The sequence below is a fragment of the Pelophylax lessonae genome, assembly GCF_965119305.1.
Source record: "Pelophylax lessonae genome assembly, chromosome: 2".
Classification (NCBI taxonomy): domain Eukaryota; kingdom Metazoa; phylum Chordata; class Amphibia; order Anura; family Ranidae; genus Pelophylax; species Pelophylax lessonae.
In genome coordinates this window covers 601,301,067-601,318,864 of record NC_138769.1, presented here as the reverse complement: position 1 = coordinate 601,318,864, position 17,798 = coordinate 601,301,067, and the positions used below count along the sequence as shown (strand labels likewise).

Sequence of the window (17,798 nt, the reverse complement as noted above, 5' to 3'; positions counted from 1 at the left end):
CAGTTGTTCAGGAAACGTGTCGGGTTACCAGGATGCGTTTTCATACCTACCATGGATTGCTCTATGGAATACTGAACTTGATTGAATATATAATTTACTATGTATAACATCATAAATCTGTTTCGTAATATGGTACCTGTCCGTGCTTACTTGCTGACATTGTATGTTCCAATAAACTTGCTTTTTACATTGCATCATTGGGCGTGTTGCATCTCATTTAAAGTCCCAAAGGCAAATCTTTGCAACTTTCTATGCTATTGAGGGATGGAGGTGCATCATGGGGTGCATCAGAGCATATTTTAATATTGTATGGTATATTAGGTGGAAGACACCTCCTGCCCAATCGTAGCTTGCCGCACCCATTGGACCATTATATATATATATTTTCTGCATTTCTATACTACTTTGTGCCATTATGGCTACACTGTTATATGATGGGAACTTTCCAACCAATTATCCCATGCTCTTTTCGCTGAGCTGCAATTGGTGTCTCTGCCCCGGGAGCTGCAATGCTTTTTCATCCTGATGGGCAGGTGGCGCCTGCGAGAGCCCCGACGTCACATGGGGGTCTCCGCGTAGGATGCCGGCGTTCCCGCCGTGATGTCATCGCACCAGTTTGGGCGGCCATATCGCGCCATGGTGTGGTTGGATGTGCGCTTAGTGCTGTCCTCCCCACATGTTGGCGGCCATTGCTGGGGATCTTTTTTCCCCAGCCAGCCGCACCCACCTGAGGTTGGGTGGGGTCCAAGGGGGCTCGTTACAGGTACAGATAAGATAGCCTAGCCCTGTACTTGCCTTCAGTGGCTCCATAATGTTCGGTGATGACGCATGCAACCTCTTGCCAGAGTGTTGCTTTAATATGGTGGGTCACATTCATCCACTTTTTTTTTTATCTTGCAGACTGGTGATTTGGTGGCTGTGTATTCTCCTTTTTCTTTCTTCCTTATCACATGCACCAGGATTTAATTTTCTTTCTCACTCTCTCTCTCTCTCTCCCCAACTCTCCTTTACCCTTACATCATATGTTATATCCAATGCACTTTGATTGCACAATATAGTACATTGTTGCTACATAACCCCACTGTTTGTCCTGCCAAGGCCCACAGCTCATGATCATGAGCAAGCGATTTCTTTTAACAGATTTATAAGTATGGGCCCCTTGGTGGCCCCTTAGTGTTTCGCATCAGCATTACATTATCTACTATCTTTATTACATGCTACAAACTATTTATTTCTTAGAAACCCTGTATCGCATCAACCCCTGAGGAAGGGAACAATTGTTCACGAAACGCGTCGGGTTACCAGGATGCATTTTAATACCTACCATGGATTGCTCTATGAAATACTGAACTTGATTGAATATATAATATACTATATATAACATCACAAATCTGTTTCATAATATGGTACCTGTCCGTGCTAACTTGCTGAAATTGTATGTTCCAATAAACTTGCTTTTTACATTGTATCCATGGTCGTGTCGCATCTCATTTTAAGTCCCAAGGGCAAATCTTTGCAACTTTCTATGCTATTGAGGGATGGAGGTGCCTCACGGGGGGGGGGGGGGGGGGGCGGCATCGGAGCATATTTTATTATTGTAACTAATAATACTGCCTATACTGTTTAATATCCTGTAATACTCCGTCTCACCCTGCTCTGCACATGCTCAGTTGTGCTCTATTTTTCAGCACTGTGCCAAAAATGTAGAGGCCAATCTGCTGACAGCCTAAATATTTACTGCTGCTCAAAGGCTCTGGGCTTCAGCAAAAAGGCAAAGAAGAAGCAGGAGCAATGTGGGAGGTAATTTATAGCACACACTAATTTTGGTAGCGTAATTAATGTGGAATGTATAGTCCTTGATAAGGAACATTATGTTTTCTGTGTTCCCATTGGAAAGATTTTCATGTCCTAAAGACTCAACAGGTGAGAGTAGGAGGAGGAAATCTTACCTTTGACAATGGTTACTGGAACATTGGGGAATCTCCTCTTTACTCCTGTTTCATAAAAGAAAAGAAAAAAAAAGTTGGAGTGGTAAATTTAAAAGGAAAACACAATGCTACTGCGTCCTTAAAATGTTTCTAAACCTAAAAACATAAAATTAATGAAGATTACTAGTCCCTTAGATGTAGGGACTGTATTCTCTTTATTCACAGTACAAATAACACTTCCTGTCCCTTCAAGTTTAAGCACATTTCTTTACTTTATCTGTTTATTTATTGACCTCTGGAAGATTTACCCCCTTTCATGACCAGGCCATTTTTTGCGATTCGGCACTGCTTTACTTTTACTGAAAATTGCGCAGTTGCGCAACACTGTACACAAACAAAACTGATGTCATTTCTTCCCACAAACAAAGCTTTCTTTTGGTGTTATTCGATTACGTTATTTTTTGAGCTGAAAAAAAAATAAATAAATGATAGACAAAAAAAAAAAAACACACACACAAAAAAAACATTTACTTTCTGCTAAAAAAACAAATCCAATAAAATCAAATTCTTCAAAAAATGTATGCCAAGATGTATTCTGCTACATATTTTTTGGTATTGATTATATTGTATATTTATTGATTTGCGCAAAAGTTCTAGCGTCCATAAACTATGTGAGAAACACTGGAATTTTAATTTTTGTTTATACTCGTAATGGCGGCAATCAGCGACACTCACAGAGGGACTGTGATGTTGCGGAGGACAATCGGACACTGACACTTTGCAGGATACCGTGACACAAATACAGTGATCAGTGCAAAAAATATGCACTGTCACTGTACTAATGACACTGGCTGGGAAGGGGTAAAACATCTAGGGTGATCAAAGGGTCAAATGTGTGCTTAACCAGTGTTTTACTGTACCATGTGAGCTGCTTTTACTAAGGGAAGAGATGGATTTTATTTCCTACTTTGCAGGGACACACAACCCATCCCTTCCCCCTGTCAGAACAGAGATCTACCTTGTTTACAAAGGCAGATTTACGTTCTGTGTGCTTTCCCCATGCCCGGCACCCACAGAACAGCTTCTGCTGTGAAAAATCACAGCAGAAGCCGCCCGCTGGCAGTGCACATGCAAGCCCCCAGCAGGCGGGAGTGCAGAATCACGTATGTATACATGTCCTGTAGCAGTATATCTGCTACGGGGTGGTCAGCAACTGGTTAGGAAGCCATGGTTGTCACTCCATGGCGTCCTAGCAACCAACAGAAATGTTACAATTTTAGTTTTACAGATCTGAACGTAGCGCAGGTTTACTGATCTTTACAGAGCTGTGTGCATGCGCTTATGGAAAATAAATACATCTGTGTTCAGATCCATTAACGTCTGTAGCTGCACACCTGAAGGGAAAGATGCTAGGAGTATGTTTATATTCAAGCCTTTTGAGGGGTAACTGTGGTGGTGTGGAGATTTGAACAGAGGATGTAAAGGTGAGTATGCACCAAGGTGGGGGGAGTTCCCGGTTCAATTAACTAAGAGGTTAGGGAAGCGGGACTGGGTGGTTTTTCCCAAAAAAAAAAAAAGCCACACACACAGCCATATCATTCATTCACAGTTTCCTGTGAATGAACAGACTACAATTCCTGTCAGCCACTGCGGCTGATGGCTTGTTGTCTCCACTGAATCTTCTCTCAAGTAACTGCCTGCCCATATCAGAGTTACAGGCAGACCGCTATCCTGAGAGTTTGCAGGAACCCGACATTGCACTGCTCTGCAGGCTCATTACAAAAAAATAATAAAATGCAAATTTTATTATTTTTTTTTTTTTTTTAAAGGTCAACTTAGCCTTTAACAAAATTTCAAATTTCCTATCCTATAAATATTAATTTCTAGTAATTTAGGGCCAGTTCACACATAGGACAAGTTTCCCCCCAAGTATTCTGTTCATACCACATGATGTCATGTCATGTGCAGTTCGTACATGTATACATCAATGCAATGCAAATCTACTAAAAAATAAAAAGCTTTTTCTTATTTTGTCCCTTACAAGAACCTATAGCAAGTTAGCAAGCAGTAAACTGAGTGCCAGCACACATGAATGTGTGTTAAAATGTATGTCAACACAAATAAAAAAAGCATTTCATGCATTTTTTTCACATTTATGTGAACAGGCCCTGAGGATTGTGCATGCTTGAAGCACCAAGAGCAGGTAGCGTACATTTGTACACCATACAAAAAACTCCAAGAATATGCTTTCTAGGAATCTCAAAAAAAGGGCACTTTAGGCCACTTTCACACTAGCCGCCGATCGGGTCCGCCTGTTAATTTTTCAGATGGACCCGATTGGACTCTCTATTCTTCTCTATGGAGCATCAGATGTAAACAGAGAAGCAGTCCATGTTTACCGGACTGCCCATATGGGAGAACAGGCTATGTCTGTGCCTGCTCTGCACAAGCAAAGCAGACACAGACCAGTCATCCGACCGCTCAGCGAGGATCAGCGGACAGATCTCCCACTGAACTGGCGGAGCCTACCTTGCGCAAAAGGGACCTTACTTATTCTATGCAAGTTAATAAAACAGCAGACTTCACCTTTTAGGATAAACTGTAATAAATGCACACTCTTGAAGAAAAAAATAAAAATAAATTAAATGCATTACTTTTTTGAACATCGTGATTGGGTAAGTACTATAACTTGCTTAACCAAGCACAACCATAGACAGCAGCATGCTGGCAGGATTGTGAACTTCTACAAAGATAAGACTGTCATCCAAAGGAGCTGCTGAATCGGGTGTTTGCCATTTCGAGTCTATAGATTCCCCAGGTTGTGGCAGGATGGGCTTTTGCTATGGAATGAAGCTAAAATGTGGCAAAAATTTGTAAGGAAAGGGGTGAAGCTTCGTGGGGTTTCAAGTTTGGCACATTTCTGATCATAGTTTTATACACGAAGGCCTCTATGGCAAGATTTAGATGGCACAAAAGGACAGCTGCGCCCTATCAGAATGTCAATATTTAGACAGCAGAAGAATGCGTGTAAAGTAGCAAAACTTTTGAGCGTAAGGATACAGAAAATATACCCTTTCCACACACATGGCCTCGACTCTGCAACACAAATCCATGAAAAGTGCAGTGTTCACACTGAATCAGAAACTTGCAATGCTTCCTGAAATAGAACACGACCATTTGGACAGCATTATAGAAAATAAACATTTAAACCTGTTTCAGCTTGTATGGCAGTCAAGATTCCACCCCAGAGGTGACTACACAGACCCTGCTAAAAAGACACAAAGGTGATGCTTGCGGATTCCTACAAAGCAGAAGTGCTGGCATGAACAGATCATTCTTTTTCACATTTCCTATTCTGAAACTGCTGTTAAAACAACAGAGTCCCACTGGCTTGGCGTGCTGCCCGTCTGGGAGAGGCAAAGTCAACTGTGGAATGCGAGAGAGGGGAATAAAAAAAAAAAAAAGAAAAACACCGCAGATTTCTGGGGCTGAGCTTGGATTTCCTTGATTTAATGTTTTAGACGTTAGTGCTTGCTAGTAAGTACCGATGCCTGTGCACAACAGACTAGTCCATCTTTACAAGTATGCTTCAACTGATGAATAAAGATAAAATAATAAAGACACTAAGCTGAGAGATTGGCACAAGTATGTAAAACATAGAAGGTGGGGGGAAGACAGTGCAGTGAGCAGGAACACACACCGTAGGATTGTAGGCCAACCAACCTGCAATGCTAAAAGGAAATGTCAGATTAGTTTCAACAGATTCTCCTTATAAAATGTCCCAGATTCTGGGGATCCTGAGAAGCTCATACAAGTACCTCAAATTAAGTCAAGGCATCTGTAAGTGCCTACTTTCAAATCCTAACCAGTGAAGTGACTGGCCTAAGGTAATACACAGGTGAAAAACAAAACAAAACTGCACAACAACAAACTGAAATCTTTTAGGTGGAAGTAAAAATTTAAATCTAAAATAATATGGTTGCATAAGTGTGCACACCCTTAAAACTAATACTTTGTTGAAACACCTTTGATTTTATTACAGCACTCCAAATCTGTCAGATTGCAAGGACATCTCCTGTGCACAGCCCTCTTCAGATCACCCCACAGATTTTCAATCAGATTCAGGTCTGGGCTCTAGCTGGTCCATTCTAAAACTTGTTGATTTGGATGTATGCTTTGGGCCGTTGTCATGCTAAAAGATGAAGTTCCTCTTTTCTTTTGGAATTATGGCCAAAAAGTTCCACCTTGGTTTCATTACACCAGAACACATTTTCCCACATGCTTTTGGGAGACTTCAGATGCGTTTTTGCAAAATTTAGCCCGGCTTGGATGTTTTTCTTTGTAAGAAAAGGCTTCAGTCTTGCCACGTTACCCCATAGCCCAGACATATGAAGAATACGGGAGATTGTTGTCACATAGCCAGTACTTGCCAGATATACCTACATCTCCTTTGATGTTGCTGTAGGCCTCTTGGCAGCCTCCCTGACCAGTTTTCTTCTGGTCTTTTTATCAATTTTGGAGGGACGTCCAGTTCTTGTTAATGTCACTGTTGTGCCATATTTTCTCTACTTGATAATGACTGTCTTCACTGTGTACCATGGTATAGCTAATGCCTTGGAAATTAATTTTGTACCCTTTTACTGACTGATCCCTTTTAACAATGAAATCCCTCTGATGCTTTGGAAGCTCTTTGCGGACCATGTCTTTAGCTGTAGGATGTGAAAATGTCAAGAAAGACCTCCTAGAACAGCTGAACTTTATTTGGGGTTAATCAGAGGCATTCTAAATGATGGCAGGTATGTACTGACTCCTATTTACCATGAATTTGAATGTGATCCCTTTATTCTGAACACAGCTACATCCCTAGTTATAAGAGGGTGTGCACACTTCTGCAACCACATTTTCATTTTTTATTTCTAAACCCCCCCCCCCCCCCCTCTAAAATGTGTTTATTTTTCAATTGAGTTGTACAGTTTATAGGTCACATTAAATGTGGAAAGAAATCCAAATTTATCTTTGTCCCATCTTTTTACATCACCACCTGATATTTTAACAGGGCGTGTATACTTTTTATATCTACTGTAGGTTAACTCCAGCTTTAGCAACATGTTACACCTATATTTAGGGTGGAACATGTTGCTAAGCAACTCCCACCACCCAGAGGGCCCCCCCGTGACGTAGGGTTTTTTTCTGCCACATCAGCGGACGGACTTGTAGTTGTCAACGGACCACAAATACGGTAATCAGAGCACTCCTAGTCCATTGACTCTTCCTCCAGCAATATGGGCAAGGAGCTGGAAGAAGTTTTCAGGAGCTTCATATTGCACCAGTAATCCACTGAACACAGGTGCAATGCTTTGCAGGCTCCTGTGAAGAAAAAAAATACATATTGTTTTCATGCAAAAATATGTAAATTTTTTTTTTCAAAAGTGAACTTCGCTTTTAAGTACAAAACCAGGCAATTGCACATGTAGTAATTCCAATAGGTTGTCAAGTCTCTGCACAATTGTGTTTAAACCTCATGTAGTAATTCCAATAGGTTGTTAAGTCTCTGCACAACTGTGTTTAAACCTCTCCCCCCTCTTTGTCACCAACAAATCTGTAGGACTATCCAAAAAATATAAGATATCCTATGTAGGTTACTTAAAAGACAACTGGCCAAAACCTCAGATTTGCTCACTTGCAAGCATTTCTGGGAGAGGCTACACCTGAATACCTGGCCAGAAATGCCAAGACTCCTCTGACTTGGGGCTTAGCCTCAATGTTCCACCAGCTGAAAGATAGAGATTCTTGCGAAAGCAGAATTTGTACTTTCATTACTGCTGTAGCCAGAGTTGTAATTCTGCTGGCTGTTGCTGGTCAACTAAATCCGGTATAGAGAGAAATGCTGCATGGAAAAAACCCTGACATTATCTTGTACAGCATTTTCTATTACTATCGGGGTAAAATATTGATAGATGTTGATGAATCGATTTGCAGCAATAAAAAAATAAAAATTTGAAAAATACATCATTAAAGCCTATCTACAGTCAAAAGGTAAACTCGTATATTCAATGTTTTTTAGTTATTTCTAGCCTACTCCTATTAATCTGCCAATTTAGAAGTATGTAAAATTACTTTCTAAAGAACCCCCACACATTTCCTTCGCTGAATTCTGTGACACATACGGTGAGGGAAAAAAGTATTTGATTCTCTGCTGACTTTGTACTTTTGCCCACTGACAAAGAAATGATCAGTCTATAATTTTAAATGGTAGGTTTATTTTAACAGTGAGAGACAGCCTAACAAATATCCAGATAAACACATTTCAAAAAAAGTTATAAATTGATTTGAATTTTAAGGAGTGAAAAAATTATTTGACCCCTTTGCACAACATGACTTAGTATTTGGTGACAAAACCCTTGTTGGCAATCACAGAGGTCAGATGTTTCTTGTGGTTGGCCACCAGATTTGCACACATCTCAGGAGGTATTTTGTCCCACTCCTCTTTGCAGATCCTCTCCAAGTCATTAAAGTTTTGAGGCCGACGTATGGTAACTCGAACCTTAAGCTCCCTCTACATATTTTCTATGGGATTAAGGTCTGGAGACTGACTAGGCCTCTCCAGGAGCTTACTGTGCTTCTTCTTGAGCCACTCCTTTGTTGCCTTGGCCCTGTGTTTTTGGTCATTGTCATGCTGGAATACCAATCCACGACCCATTTTCAATACCCTGGCTGAGGGAAGGAGGTTCTCACTCAAGATTTGATGGTACATGGCCCTGTCCATAGTCCCTTTATAGCGGTGTCCAGTCCACTTAGCAGAAAAACCTGCCCGAAGCATAATGTTTCAACCTCGATGTTTGACGGTGGGGATGGTGTTCTTGGGGTCACAGGCAGCATTCGTCCTACTCCAAACCAGCCTTGTGTAGGTATAAAATCTTGTACCTAACCTCCTTGGACAGCTCTTTGGTCTTGGCCATGGTAGAGAGATTGGATTGCTACTGTGGACAGGTGTCTTTTATACAGGTAAGAAACTGAGATTAGGAGCACTCCCTTTAAGAGACCTGTATAGAAGACACCTGCGAGCAAGGAATTTTGCTGATTGATAGGGGATCAAATACTTATTTCACGCATTAAAATGGGATGATGAGGGGAGGGAGGATGGGGAAGAGGGGAGGAGGGGGAAGAGGGGAGGAGGGGGAAGAGGGAGGGAGGATTTTAATACATTTAAATAATTTAAAAAAATAAAAGGAACCCCTGTGCGTACATGAAAATGGAGACATGCGCTCAGGTCCTGCAACATACAGTGAAAGGCGCTGTTAATGCCAGAGTGAGCAATAATTCCAAGTAACTTTCGTTTGTATGTTTTCCTGAAATTTTGTGTTTGCTATTGTGCGACATAAAAAAAAAATTTGCAAATGACACAAAGTTTATTTTCCATGGCCTCTGCATATAGAAAATATATGTTTGGGGGTTCCAAGTAATTTTCTAGCAAAAATGCTGATTTTAACGTGTGTAAAAAAATAAAAAAAAACTGCCCCAGGCAGCAAGAAGTTCAGGTATCCCAAACCATTTACACAGACTAAAGTTCAAGTCCATTGCACAGAAACTGTCTGCTAGAATACATACAATTCTTTGCAGACTCACTACAGCTGAATAAAATGGATAATAGAACCACTGCAAGACAAATCATTTACCAAACAAAAGCATAGTTAGTTTTCCATACTCAGGCCCGGATGCCCAGGATGTACTAACTACAGTACTCATTCTAATTCTCCCTTTTTTTTATTGTTCACCTTAGTATGGCTATTTTTCTCTTCCTGTGCAGCTGCTTAAGAATGCAGTTAAGGTGAAATCACATACCCTTTGCCATGTTACATTGTCAGGGTAAGGATTCGACTATATATCACTGCGGAGCTGAAGCTTCCCGTCTCAGGCACTTGGTTAATAGACTAAGGCCTCATGTGCACTGCTGCTGATAAACGGACGTTTAGGAGCAGTTGGGTGGTTTTTTCACCAGCCCCTGAACTTTCCTCTATGTTATCTGTCCATGTACACTGAGTTTTTTTATAGTCATTCAGAGGCAAGTTGTGTTTAGAGGCATTTTCTTGAAAGCAAAAAAATGCGTTAAGGATGGAAGTTTATAGGCCTTTAAAATGCCAAATGCTTCTAACAGCTTTAGAAAACAAAGCATCAAATTCCCAAAAGAGAAAGAGAGACATGCAGCGCATCAAGAAAATCCCATATTAGTGAGATACAGTCAGTGGAAAGAATATAGTCCAAAAGCAAGTGGTCAGAGCTCATCAGATGCTTTTAAGGTCCACTCCAAATAGGATACTGCAAACACCTATCGTCCACCACACCAAGTAAGAAAGATTTAACCAAAGTATTAAACTTACCAGAAGACTGGCAAATTAATGCGTATCCAGCCCACCTCTCAACGGGCTGTATCAATGGACAATCTCCGGTTTAGCAGCAATGTCATATAATCAGTTCCAATCACCAATGTAATGTGCATTCTTACAGTCTATAAACTGTTCTATCTGTCCCACCTGCCGCATCCTCCCCTTCCTCCGTTCAGGGGACCAGTGAAGGCCTATCGGGCTCACAGATGACTCAGTCCAGACTCCCAGCACCGCCGGCGGTCAAAACAGTCAATGGGCCTCTCAAGAGGCCCGTTGACTGATGCAGGATGCGGCAGACAGGACACATAGAACAGTTTATAGACTGTAAGAATGCACATTAAAAAATCAAGGAAAATCCTGCGCTAAACGTGAAAAAAAAATATTATTGATGAAAGCTGCTAAACACTGGATCTATAGAAATCCAAAAACAATACGTACAACCAATCGTGTAGCACTAACATTAAATGTGGAAAATTGATGAATATAATACATAAACAAGTGACCAAAAATGTACATAAATGGTGTATCAAAAACGTGCATCAACATAAAAAGCCCAATAGAGATTTCTAGGGTTCAACCTATAAGTCCCAGAGTGGACGATGAAAGAAGCTGATGTCCAAAACTAGAATTCCCAAAGAGGTGGTGAGGCAGGAAAAGACACCTGTGAGGTATAATACAAATTGGCTGCTTACCAAAAAAGCATGGGCCCCCAAATTAATGGACAGGCCACAAACGCTTTATATGCAGATCTGTATTCTGATCTTTTTCCTCCAAGTACCAGGGGTTATTTCATAGACTCTCACAGGCAACTCCAGTAATATGCAGACCAATATGCGAGGGAAGGAGAGTGAAAAAGCACATAGCGTAATCCAGTATATAATAAAAAAGCGTTTATTTAGATTGCACTTACATAGATCAGGTAGAATCGAGCAGGATAATAAAAACCGCAGCGTCCCACGGACAAAAGGCTGAGCCGGCGTCTAGGGGGCGTGGTCACATAGCGTCCGGTACCGCCCATTTTTTAAAAATGTTTTTAATTATCCTGCTCGATTTTACCTGATCTATGTAAGTGCAATCTAAATAAATGCTTTTTTATTATATACTGGATTACGCTATGTGCTTTTTCACTCTCCTTCCCACACATATGGGTGAAAACGAAAACGCAGATGAACGCCGGTAAACCTGGCATGCAAAAGTGGTTAACTTTGTTCACTAACTGTCAAGTTCCAGCATCCAGAAAAGGTTTTCAAACATCCAGTGTGCATGAGGCCTTAACAGCAATCAAGTATAATCTATTAAATCAGCCTCTCTCAATGGGGGGTTCCTTAAAGGCTGCTAAGAGTTTAAGCAGTGGGTAGTGGATCGATCTCTAGTCTGATGGTGTCGGCATATTTCTGGCACCAATGTCGCTCAGCAGAGCCAGCAGAGTGAGGCCAATGGAGATTCTTCTCGCCTCTCTCATGTAAGTCACCACTGACACCAATAATTAAGTTAGCTTACTATAAAAGAGGCTTTGACTAATCACCAACGTAATTTGCATTTTTACTACTGTCCCCAAATTAAAGGGAGCCCCTCTCCCATTGACCGCCATTGTGGTGCGACTAATGTAGCACCATGAGCTGTAATCATTTTTAGCAGGGTTCTCTGAGACTTGGAAATTATTTTGAGGGGTTTTCTATGGTAAAAAGTTTGAAAAAAGTTGTTTTAAATAGGAGTTGCCAACGGCCTCTTGTTTTCCAACAATATTTCCCTGGAAAGTTCAGTTATTTTTAGTACTGAGCAAATATACAAAAAGATCCCCATTTTTCTGCATGTTGGAATGCACCGGTGTCATCTTACCCTAGGCTACAATTCTCTATAAGTATTTTGAGTGCTCCGTGCAAAGGGCATTACAGGAGAAAATAACCAATTCGTGAACTTATTTTGTTTGTAGTTCTAATTCTTAAAGTGGTTGCAAAGTCATTAAGTGTACTTACTAGAATCCCCTCTGTTATATCCAGTTATATTGCTCAGTGCCTTTGTTTTATTAAAATGATGCGGCGCAATACCTTATTTTGCAGCACCACTGTCCAATCAATTGATGTCCCGTCCTTCTCCTGCCCCACTCCGAGGACTAGTGGGAGGGGCTGAGGTTTCCTCTGTCGTCAGTCAGGAGGAGAGCCTTGGGGGGGGGTCATGTGATATATTGAGAAATATAACAGAGGGGATTCTACTATGGACACAGTTATTTTACATAGTATAGCAGCAGCAGGGGAGGGGAGGAGACCGATCACGCACACAAACTGACAGGCCGGGGGGGGGGGGGGGGGGAACAGAGGAGAGACAGTGGATGACGGAGGCATGTACACTGATCACGGTCTCAGGGCTCAGCCTCCATGATAAATCATGGTCAGTTTACAGAGGGGAGGGCAGAACCAGGCAGGATCAGACAGGTGTTTTATATGATAGAAAGGGCAAAATTACACAGCACAAGCACTGCGCTGTATAACATGCTTTAAAGGAACAGGATCATACAATATATATTTTTTTTTTTTTTTACAACCATTTAACTCCCCCCTCAATATATTTTTGTTTTTTTAAATACTTGGCTTTTTCAGATATCTTCAGGACCATCATGTGATATGTAGGGTTCTGCATAAAGTGCAATAAAATACAGAAGAACTTGGATGCTGGCAAAAAAAAAAAAAAAAAAAACAACAACACGTGACCAGCCCAGTATAACTCCTTCCACTCCCAGCATGCCTCAGCGTCAGCCTTAAAAATCTGACCGTTGCCTGATGCTAAAATGCCCAAGAAGAATTCACAGATCCAGTAGATTGCGCTTTGACAGGAAAGGCTTGAACCTGATCTCGGAGACCCCAGACTTGAATAATAAACTGAAATCATGGAATGAGATTATACTTTCCCATTTGCAAGGATCATCTGTGATGACAGAGCCTGTCTTCCTAATGGAAGCAGTGGCAGTGAGGTAGACTTGTATAGCACAAACTATCCCCAGATAATAAAGGAATCTCTCCTGATGTACTGGATCCAGACAGATAGATGAAGTACAATGCCCTGGTTGAGGTTAAATAATGAAACCAACATAAGAAGAAAGACTAGCCTTCAACCCTACCTTGTCTCTATGCAAGACCAGAATATGTATGAGCGATAATTTTGAAAAAAATATTTTTCACATTTTTTTATATGAAATTCTCAAAAAAAAAAAAAGTAAAAATCAAAATTTAACATTTTAGGCCAATTTGTTTTCGGTTACATATGTTTGGTAAAAAAAAAAAAAAAAAAAAAAAAAAAAAAAAAATCGCTTATTTTGATTGGTTTGCGCAAAAGTTATTGCGTTTACTAACTACGGGAAAGATTTCTGTCATTTTTATTGTTTTGTTTTTTTACTAGTAATGGCGGCGATCTGTTATTTTTTTGGGGGGACTGCGACATTGTGGCGGACAGATCGGACCCCTGACTGACATTTTTGGTACTTTTGGGAGTACCAGTGATATTACTACAGTAATCAGTGCTATAAATATGCACTGTAACTCCCGTGTACATGGAGCCTTACTGTCAAAATGACACTGGCAGGGAAGGGGTTAACTTTATTGGTGATCAAGGGGTTAAATGTGTCCCTAGGGACGTGATGCTAGCTGTGGGGGGGCGTGGCTTGTGATGTAATCACAGAGACATACGATCCTACATAGCAGGATCACATAGCCTCTGTGCTTACATCAGGGAGAATGACAGACGGCTGTGTTTACATCAGCCGTTTGTCTTTCTCCCTCTGCAGCGGGAGATCGTGAGTGGCCGGCGGACATCGGAGCCGCCGGTCACTCGCGCTAGCTCCCCAGGGACCGAAAGGGGGCGGGAGCGCGCCTCCTGCGGCGCGCACTCGCCCCCCCACAGGCGGCTGAGCGAGTGACGTACCCCTACATCACTTTGTCCAGCAGCGGCTGCCTGCCGCAGTATATCTGCGGTGGGTGGTCATTATGTGGTTAGTGTGAGATCTGGGGTCAAAAAGACCTCAGATCTCACATCTACCCTTGAAAGCAATTAAAAAAAAAAAAAAAAAAAGGCCCTTTAAGGCCGCTGAGCAGAAGCAACGTCTGACTTCGCTCCGGTCCTCCGAGCCCATAAGAATCGAGGCAGGGGCCATCCTACCCTCACTCGACTTCCTGCCTAGGACCTGAAAGGACCGGATAGTTTTCCCCGCTACCGACGGCTCCAGTAAGCTGGGAAAATGACCAGGAAGCAGTGGGAGGGGGGTTGGCACCTCTCCCGCCACCCATAAAAGTGATCCCATGGAGAATCAGCCGCTGGGACCACTTTTATGTGAAAGAGGACTGCTGGCTGTGTAGGAAAATACCAAGGTTATGGTAGCTATCTGCTGCCATAACTCCAGTATATAACATCAAAGTAGCAACATAAATACATGGTGGGCAGTCGGGAAATGGTTAAAAGTCTAAGGACTTGTTCACACTTGACTAAATTTCTATCGCTTAAACGCTCCTATAGCATTAGTCTTGCGTTAAATGATCTTTAGTATGGGCGTTAGACTGGCATTTTACAATCGTTAATGTAAATAAACTAATCTTAACACCCTGCAACCACACCGCAACTGCCTGCCAGAGCATTTACTAAGTGTTACCATAGACTTAAATGGGAGGCGTTGAAAGGCTTTAAACATCTCCTGACTCAACATAAAGCTTCAATTTTGAAGCGACACTAATGCTTCATGTCTTGATAGTGTGAACAGCACTGTGTGCTGTCTATTGAATCTAATGCATAGGTGCTTGAGAGGCATTTTTAATGCCTCTCAAACACCCACTTTTAATGCCCGTATAAACTTAACCTTTAACAAAGGATGGGAAGCTTGCAGTCTCTGGAACAAGTTTTGACCCTAATTCAGACCTAATACTTGCCCCGAGAATGGTTCCTGTGTGATAGTAGATCTTTCAGGAAGTGGAATTCTAGGTGTTAGCATCATCAGAATTACTGAATCAGAGAGACTTCTATCCATCAAGACCTGCGCTTCAACAGCCATGCCATTAAAGTCAATGACCATGAAGCAGGATAGAAAACCTATTAGGATAGAAGTTTTTTAACGATCTGGATAAGCCTACGCCAAGAGTCCTAGCAGGAGTCTGATCAGATTTGAGTACCACATCTGTATAGGCCAGTGATGATCACTGGACTGCCCTCTGTATTGATCATGTAGAGCAGAGACGGAAGAAAAGCGTAGATCATACTGTACTAATCGCATTGAGTCACCACATCATCCAACCAAATAGCCTCGAGCTCCAGTAAGTTGATTAGATGATGGGATTTCACAAACAGTGGAGCCTAGGATAGGCCGACATCCATTGTGTGAATCTTTCAAGAGATCAGAAGGGTTTCCCAAACCCCAGAGCTGGATTCAAGAGCCACCAGTCCTGATAAAAAAAAAAAAAAAAAAACTTGGTCCTCAGTGACAAGTGAACCTGTGTTCCTGAGAAAATTATAAATTCTGTCACAAGATGACAGGATCCTTAGTCGGAGGGGTCTGGAGTGGAATGTGCAATGAAAACTGCCTTAAAAGAGGTACCGCCCCATGATTCTCATGCAATGACAGAGAATCGCTAGAAGTCTGGACTTTTTTTTAGAAAACTACTTAGAACCCCCAAACATTATATATTTTTTTTTAGCAGAGACCCTAGAGAATAAAATTGAAATCATTGCAATTTTTTAATCACACCGTATTTGTGCAGCGGTCTTCCAAACGCAATTTTTGTGGAAAAAATTCACTTTTTTGAATTTAAAAAATAGAAAACAGTAAAGTTAGCCCAATTTTTTTCAATAATGTGAAAGATAATGTTACGCCGAGTAAATAAATTCCCAACATGTCATGCTTCAAAATTGCCCACGCTCGCGGAATGGCGACAAACTTTGGTACTTCCTCCATAGGTGACATTTTTGCTCTAACAATCACGACGATACCGCACGTGTGGTTTAAACACCGTTTACATATGTGGACGGGACTTCTGTATACGTTCGCTTCTGCGTGCGAGCTAACAGGGACAGGGCGCTTTAATTTTTTTTTCCTATTTATTTTATTATTTTTACACAGTTTAAAAAAAATGTGATAATATTTATTGCTATAACAAGGAATATAAACATCCCTTGTAATAGAAATAGGCATGACAGGTCCTCTTTAATGTGAGATCTGGGGTCAAAGAGACCTCAGACGTCACAACTACACTAAAAAATAAAAAAAAACGTTGGAAATAAAATAAAAATCAGCCCTTTAAACCAGTTGCTAGGCAACATTTGCCATCGCTCCGGTCCTCCAAGACCATAGAGACGAGTGTGGGCCATCTTGCCCTCACTTGACTTCCTGTCTGAGGATTCAGGCTCCCAGGGACCCTGGAGGGATCCATAGGCCTCAAGGACAGGCCCAGGCAGGATGAGGGGCCCTGGCAGAACCCCCCCCCCCCACACAGCCGATCGTCTGGCCACCGGCGGCACAACCCCCATCACCAGCACAGCTGCCTGCCCACACCCCGGGAGGTGGACCAGGCCACCCACACAGCCCCAGCATAAGTGGGTGGAGGGGTAGTCCAGTGGGGCTATGTAGCAGCCGAGCTAGCGTGGACTAGACTAGGGTGACCACTGGATCTAGATTATCCAGCCCATCGCCCAGTCTGGCAGTGGATTGTAGATCTCACAGGAAAAAGCCAAGAGAAAAAAAAAACATTTCTATCTAGAAGGGAAAAAACTTGCCAGGAGCAGAGATCCGAGCAAGGAACTAAATCCCTACTCCTGACTAGGCAGAAAAAAAAAAAAGGAGTACCTATAGCAGGGAGAGGGAGAATACCCCCCTGGGACTGCCCACTGGCGTTGCCAGATTCTTATTCGGCCTAGTGTCCTACTCCTGTAGGGGGCAGTATAACCCAATGGTTATGAATATCAAGAACTGTGTCCGTCAATGAACGAAAGAGAAATCCACAATTTTGGGTTGTCCCCAGAAAAGGAATAGAGGGGAAATCATCCAAAGGGGACACTAGTTCTGGTGACCTGCGGGTCCCCAAGGAATTTCCTTAATTTGCAGGGATTTCCTCTCACTTCGGCTATGGGACGGGAAGTGAAGACAAATCTCCACAATGGAACACAGATGACGGGAAATAAAAATCTGACAGGGGTTATAACCCTCCCTTGCTCTATCCAAAATCTAAAAACATGTTTTGCCTATAGTTCTACTTTAACAAGTTCCTGAAAACTGTCTCAGAAGCTTCTGATGGAAGGGGCAGTTATACTCTCACTGAACAAACAGATTCAATTTAATTGCCCAGAGCTACTGAGTAGGGATAGCTGCTTCCATCAGAGGCTTTGCACATGGGTATGTTCCTCCTTGTGACAGAATGCTTAAATTAAGTACAGCAGATAGAACAACCATACATTACTTCAGGCAGCATCCCCCGAGACATGCCAAGCTGCTTACTTCAACACAAAAAAAAAAACC

The 17,798-nt window shown here is 41.9% G+C and overlaps 1 protein-coding gene across 2 annotated transcripts in view; it reads right to left on the bottom strand.

Annotated features, from left to right (window-relative positions):
* The window catches only part of LOC309547726 (cyclic AMP-dependent transcription factor ATF-7-like), a 246,946-nt gene that overhangs the window by 176,445 nt on the left and 52,703 nt on the right, over nucleotides 1-17,798 (bottom strand). For both annotated transcript variants that reach the window (XM_082247693.1, XM_082247694.1), the window contains exon 2: nucleotides 1,950-1,994. The gene's annotated coding sequence lies outside the window, so the exon portion shown is untranslated. The remainder of the gene's footprint in view (nucleotides 1-1,949; nucleotides 1,995-17,798) is intronic.